This window comes from Temnothorax curvispinosus, unplaced genomic scaffold (genome assembly GCF_003070985.1).
Source record: "Temnothorax curvispinosus isolate PA1 unplaced genomic scaffold, ASM307098v1 QBEX01011098.1, whole genome shotgun sequence".
NCBI lineage: Eukaryota > Metazoa > Arthropoda > Insecta > Hymenoptera > Formicidae > Temnothorax > Temnothorax curvispinosus.
In genome coordinates this window covers 382,574-389,635 of record NW_020220878.1, presented here as the reverse complement: position 1 = coordinate 389,635, position 7,062 = coordinate 382,574, and the positions used below count along the sequence as shown (strand labels likewise).

At 43.6% G+C, this 7,062-nt stretch overlaps 1 protein-coding gene across 3 annotated transcripts in view; it reads right to left on the bottom strand.

Moving 5' to 3' along the window:
• Positions 1–7,062, bottom strand: part of LOC112461120 (COP9 signalosome complex subunit 8) — a 34,281-nt gene that overhangs the window by 23,779 nt on the left and 3,440 nt on the right. The window contains exon 5 of one of the 3 annotated variants that reach the window (XM_025026224.1): positions 2,451–2,464. The exons of the other annotated variants lie outside the window; for them this stretch is intronic. The gene's annotated coding sequence lies outside the window, so the exon portion shown is untranslated. Of the gene's footprint in view, positions 1–2,450; positions 2,465–7,062 lie in introns of those variants that run through there. 3 annotated transcript variants of the gene reach the window in all.

The window sequence follows — 7,062 nt, the reverse complement described above, 5'->3', positions numbered from 1 at the left end:
GCCGCGCATTATTTAGAATGTACGTCAGCAATAAGTATAATGGTTAACGACAACTGCGATGACATAAATCCTGTCAGGGGAGACGAGGAAGAAAGGAGAGGAGATCTGTTCGAGACCTAACAAGAGGGATGACGTCGTCGGTCGAAGGAGGATCTTCAGAATTATCGTCAGAATGCAAACTCTCGTAAGGTGGATTGCTCGATTACGCAACAAATAATTGAATGCGAGAAAACATTGTTCTGCTTTGAATCGTGATGACAAAGAGAGTGGTCGTGATTGCGACTGCATTTCATCTTTCTCCTCCCAATACAGTTACATCCTCCGTTACATCTCCTCCCAATACATAGTTACAGAGATTATTTACATAAAATAATCAAATTCTTCAATCTCATTTCCTAATTAATTCTAAATATAATATCTTTAATTTCCCAAAATCGTGTTACTTCTATAAATTGTTGTAAAAACACACAAAATATCTCGATAATGAATAAAAAAGGCTTGAAAATTTTAACTTAAAAAATCAAATAAATAACTAGTGTCAACTTCCTCTTTAGAATGCGATACATTAAGCAGTTATTGTAATAAAATAGGTATCAAAATTGGGAACACTTCTTAGATAGAATTATCCCGTTTCCCGTTACCTCAATATTCTCCGTAAATATATGTGGTTTAGATCTATATCAAATAGTTCAAGAAGCTATTTGAGTCAAGAAGAGAAGAGAATCATCTTTGCTTTCTCCGAAACAGGATATAAGATAACGTCGAATAAATCTCTTATATAGTTACAGCAATATACATTATCCGAATATTTTCGTCAATCAATATGATACCCTGAGACATTCAACAATAAAGTAAGATCGCTAATATTTGCAAAGTTAATACATTACGCTGTTTTTTCATTGATCGTTTGAGAATTAGACTGCGCGTCGGAATAAAAAGAGGAACCCCTAAAATTGCGTAACTCATGTAATCTTTTTCTCATCGTTTCACGTAGCTCCGAGTCATTATCTTCTCCAACGAAGCTGCAAATCTAAAAGCGCGAGCAGTGACGGATACGCCGACGACCAGATACCGCGCTGCGCCGCGCCGCGACGCCCCGCGCCGGCTCGCGGCCGCGTTCTCCGATTAGGTGAAAAATCCGCGCCGCGCGCGGATAGTGCGACGCAGATTCTTATCGATCACATCATTTAGAGGCAGGTGCAAGTAGCGCGTCCCGCGCGATAAAAATACCCAGTAAATGGTATCAAGAAGAAAAGGTCACTCTGGAACGTGGCCGCCCTTTTCTCCGCGCGCGTGTAAAACGAACCCGTCGTCGCCGCTGCCGTCGCAAACATTATCGCCTTTAACTCTCGAAAACGCACCCCGCGGAAACGCATTCGCATCCCCCGAGTCGACCTGGAACGACCCGAGAGGTCACCGGGGAGAAACCGAGATGGAAGAAGTCGAGGGGAGAGAAATGCTGGCGAAGGGAAATCCTCGGAGAAGGAGGATTTCTGCTGCTCGCGCCAGCCTTCTTCTTCTTCTTCTTCTCCTCTTCATCATTATCATCATCATCATCCACTCCTCGTCCTCGGCGTCTCACCCCGACGACTCTTCCGCCGCCGCCGTCGCCGCGTGCGCGATGGGGACTTACGAAATCGACTAGTCGCGCGCGTTCGTTCGATTCGTGCCGCTCGCTCGCTCGCGGAGAGCATCGGCGCCGGCGGTTTTCCGCGACGCGCAAAGGTCACCGCAAGCGAGCGCGAGCGCGAGCCCGCCGCTCGGGAAAGAAGACGCGAGTCACCGGCGCGTACTCTTACGCGCGAGGGGAGGTCAGCTGAGGTAACCGGTAACCCGGCCTGGCTTCTTCCCTCTCTCGCCTCTCACCTTCACTTCGCTTAATGTTGCAAACCGATGCTCGCTTATCTTCGCTAATACTCCGCGTCGCGTTGCGCCGAGATAATTACGGGGTCCCTCTTATAAAAGTCTATTTTGATTTTCGGTGACTGACAATATAGAGAGTTGAATATCGCGAACAAGGATGCCGTCATGGGGGGTATGCTATTCGAGTCAATTCGAAAAAAATATATTTTATAACCATTTAATTGTAGATTTTAAAATAATCAGTACATATTGCATAATTACTTAACGTTTAATTTTAATAATTCTTATTTTTTAATATAATCCTTTTATTTGTCATTTTATAACTTTCTATTTTTCGTATTTTTTAAATATATAATTCTTTAATCTTGATTAACTTGTGGTAATAGTATTTCTTAAAATAAATTTATTTCTATTTAAATATCCGATTGAAACGTGCAATTATTGGAGTAGGGTAGTTTCCATGCTGCGGGATTATCGATGATGAACGGTCAGACGGACGTAAGAAGAGCCATTCGCTAATGTCTGTATTTGCCGCAACTAGTCGGGAAGACTCTGGTACAGTGTTTTCTTTCACTGTTTGATAGTTGCTTCGATTATATCGCTGTAGGGGCAAATAAATTACATTCTCGTAAATCACCGCGCGGTTGCAATTTCATTCTCCACACATCGAAGGAATTCAGTGTAAAAGCTGCGCGTTACGTTAATTCCATATCTGTCTTTTACGAAATATCAAAGTAATTACGTTCTTACATACAATATTATCTATATACATTTCTCTGCAGTGTGTGTGGTCTCCTTTAAATAATAAAAAAATAATAATAAAATTATTAAACAATAAAAAAATTTTAAATATTTGTCTCTCAAGAATCAATCTTGATGTACAAAAATTCATCTTTGACTTTTTAGATCTTTGTTCTTCAGATATATAACTCTATCTTTGAATAAAAACATCGTGCTTAATTTTATATTAATTATGTCAATTACTTCTTCACATAGATTAATTGTGTCCCTATTCTAACGAGAAATTACTTTTTTAAACAAACGATTTTAAAATAACATCCAGATATTTGTGGACAATTAATGAAATCATAATATATGTTGTTGTGTTAAGGGGCATCTCTGTTTCTTCTATTACCGCACCAAATCGAGGATGCAACTCAATCAGCCGATGGAGACGCGGCCAAGACAAATTCGATCCCCGGGCCCCGTAAGTGAGGTCTCGCCGAAAGGTTAACGAAGACCGATAGAGACGCGAAACGTTCGACAATCCGCGAACGAAGCGCAAACGAGGCATCCGTCCGTGTGGGCAATGTCTCGAAGCGCGAGGCGCGCTGCTTCGTGTGATCGTTCTCCACCCCCGCCTCCTCTCCGCCCCGGCTCTCTGCGCTTGCTTCGCTTCGGGATCGGGCGAAAAAGAATATCGCGGTGCGATATCGCGATGCAATCATCTCGCCGGATGAATCTGCATTATTCAGCGAACGGCGTTGAGAAGGCGCGCGCGCGCGCACGCGCGCATGGGCCTCGTGGAAACAGGTACAGCGAACGAGAGGGCCCGGGGGTCGGGCCCCGTCATCGCGCGGGCCTTGCGCCTCCCGGACCGCGAGCGCGCGCCTTGCAACCACCCGCTGGTCTCCGGAGAGCGCCTTTTTTTCGATACCGATTGTTGCGTCGATCGCGCGTATCCGATGCGGAACGGCGCGTCTAGGATAGGCCTCGGGACCGCGCGCGCGAGCGCTCGTACGTATTATAGGTACGTAGGTACGAGCGCGCGCGCGCGTGGGAACACGCCTTCCTTCTCCGCGCGATCGACAGGTTGAACGCTTTTCTGCGAGCATTCCCACACGTCGGGATTAACGCGCGAAAATTAGCGTTAGACGCTTGGATCGAGATACGGCGTCGATCGAACGCGTTCTAACAACTTCCTGGATGCGCTCGCCGCGGGGGAAGGGGCTTGAGGGATTTTGCAATGTTGGGATACTGCAAGTTCCATTTGACTGGAAATTTAAATCTTCGCGACTCTGCAATAGAATCTCTTTGCAGAAATGAGAGACGAAGACTTTACTCAAGAATATAAATATATATTTCGTTAGTTCATTAAATATGAGAAGCTCATCAATTAACATAAACTTTTGAGAATATATTCAATGTGTGATGGATATGATTTGATATCTTTCTTTGAAAAAGTCTAACGTCAATTAAAAATAAGTAATTAACTAATCTAACGTAATGAGCATCGTCTGCATCTTTAAAAAAAAGGAAGAGAATAAAAAAGAAGAATCTTACATTCAATATAATAATAAATTCTCCTGTTATTATATTTCGTAACAATTATTATTTTTATTATATTCACGCACATCAAATATGAATCACATCATAAATGAAATAATTGTTTCGTATATATAAAATTTTAATAATATACCTGCATGTTTTTCACATTTTCAATATCTCGAGTTGCAAAAAGTTTGTTCATGAAATGAAAATACATTATGGCACATATTATTTAATTATTTAATATATTTTATAAACCAAATTTCTCTTCTCTCGCCATTTATGAGGCGTCTGATAAAAAGAGTTCCCGATAAAAGCGCGATCTATTCTACGGGGAGAAAAAAAGGCGGCGCTACAAAAGCTTTCACCTTCGTGACTCCGGAGGGTACACAGCATGATATGCATTCTATATTCCGCATAATAGAAGCGGATCCAACGAGCGCCGACGAGAGCGTTTCAACTTCTCTCGTTAGCATACATATTCCCTGCGAAATATTCGCGATCCCGGCGCGCTCGAATCGAATGGTGCACCGCGGCGCGGCGCGATCGGCGGAGATCGAAACAATCGTTTCGCGAAGTAGAAACGAACGCGGCAGATCTTCATGGCGATTCTCACGTTCCTCGACGCTCAGCGAAGTCATAGGTGTGAGAATCTGACGAAAACGTGCTATATAGAAGCTGCTTAAAAGCTGCACGTGCAACATTTAGAAATCTTTTAGCGAATTTCTCTTTACCAAAAAATTTTGTAATATTCATCGTCTTTTACGCACAAATTTTTATAATTATATACTCACGTTCAATTAAAAATCACTTGAGATTAAAAAGTGTGGATAATTGTTATCTATTCTTATAGAGCAAAATGATCGTTTTGAATCGCTTGAAAATTAAAAAAGACATTCCTATATAGATCCACGTTTGTAAATATTTTCTTTTAATTCGTGTTCGAATCCTTGACATAGTTTCAATTTCCACAGTCAATGGATTCAGCTACTTAAAATTACACGTGCTGTTAATTTATTCCCTCTTAATAAGGATGTAGAAAAGTTGCCGGAGGTCGGCCATGAATTCAAAATGTTTGTTATAAATTGCTCTCAGGAATGTATATTTAAATAACAAGGCATTAAACGTCCTAATATTAATATATTCGTCGAGACGGGATTATCCAACGTTAACTGCCATCATTAGCTTTAATTTGTACGGAGATAAATCCGTAAGGGGAAACGGTGCGCTCGCAACGAGAGACGCTTGGAGCATCTCGACGATATATATACATGTAGCTTTTCAGCACTTTGTAGAGAGACGTGTACCGGCGAGGCGCGGATTAGCGGACACGCGCATGTGTACGACTAGCGATACTGGTGCAACAACTTTCTAGAGTGTCGGCGGGGCCCGAAAAAAAGAGCAAGAACCTCGGAGTAGCGGTGCCGGAGTAGCGAGAGACCGCGTGCTACCTGCCCGCCGCAGGTCTCCTCGAGAATACCCACGGGATTGCGTAATGATCGCGCGCGCGATCGCGGCGGCACAACCCGTGCGCAACAATGATCGGCGGGTTGGGTCGGCCAGAAATCGATTTCATAGGGAATCATTGTGTGCCGCCTCTCTCGGAACGTACTGGTCCGCGGCCGATTTTTCCGAGAGTGGAGATTCGATTTGCGTGACGCAACTCGGCGAATCTTCCCGAACGCGCGATTTTTCTGTCGATCGTTCGGCTTTCACGCCGCGAGCCGCGGAGATCCCCTCGCCTCGATCGAGGGATCGGAACGTAATCTGCGAAAATTGTTCTGCGGTAACTCCGAAGTTACGTGCAAGTACGAAGTTGTAGGTACGGGATGGAACTTAACGATTGATCGTGGCAATTTATATTTACACAGCCGATTTCACCAAAATGCTAATTCATTTGATTGTTAAAACTTGGAATCAATCAATTTTAGTTTTATTAAATGCTTAATCTTCCTTTAATTTCAAATCTAACGTTAGAGACGAAGAATCGTTTAAGATTCTTTAACTGAAAATCCAGATCCATATCGATCAGATCTTCATAATCAACGTACTATAATTCGTGAACAATAATAACTATAATATGTGTGAATAGGCGAATCTCATTGATTTATTTCCTCGGGAATAACAGGAGAAACAGTCGTCGATTGCGAATCCATGATATTTATATCCATCTCAAAATGCATTTTCGATACGTGAGCGGCTCTCCGAGAAACGCGCATGTAACGATATGAGAGGGAGGGATGTTGCGTGAGGATAATGGTGTAGTCGGTAAACGGGCAGAAGAAACAAATACAAACACTCACTTGCTGCTACAACACACTTTATCAAAATCCAGCAGAGCACGCCGAGAGCTTGAAATAGTTCCAATCCTTTTTTTTCGTCTTCTCTCGTTTCTCTTTCTCTAATCGAAATTCGAAGATACGCTACGAAGAGTGTCCACGCGTAATGTCGTTCGCACACGTCGCGCGCGTGTCCACGCCGAAGAGAGAGAGAGGTACGTTGTCGTCGTTCCGCGAGGAACGTTTAACGGCTACCTGCGCGATTCCTACTGCGGCGGTCCGCTTTGATAATAATTATAGCGATGTCGAACGGCTGCGAACGTCGTGTATTTCCATGGGATTCAACATCGAGGGTAGGAGAGGAGTAGGGCGGAGGGACGGGGCGGGGTAAGGAGAGATGTTCCTGCCAGAGGATCCCTTTCCGCAAATGCCAGTCCGCCCTCTCGCACGCACAGCTGATTATCGATTAATATAGTTGTTGATTCCACGCTTGCGAGGAGCTTCATTGAATTATCCTTCCGATCGAACGGACAAATCGCGTGGGTAGGCTCTCCGTCTCTATCTCTATCACTTTCCCCCTTCTCTCTTTCACTTGCCCTCTCTCCCTTTCTCTCTCTCTCTCTCTCTCTCTCTCTCTCTCTCTCTCTCTCTC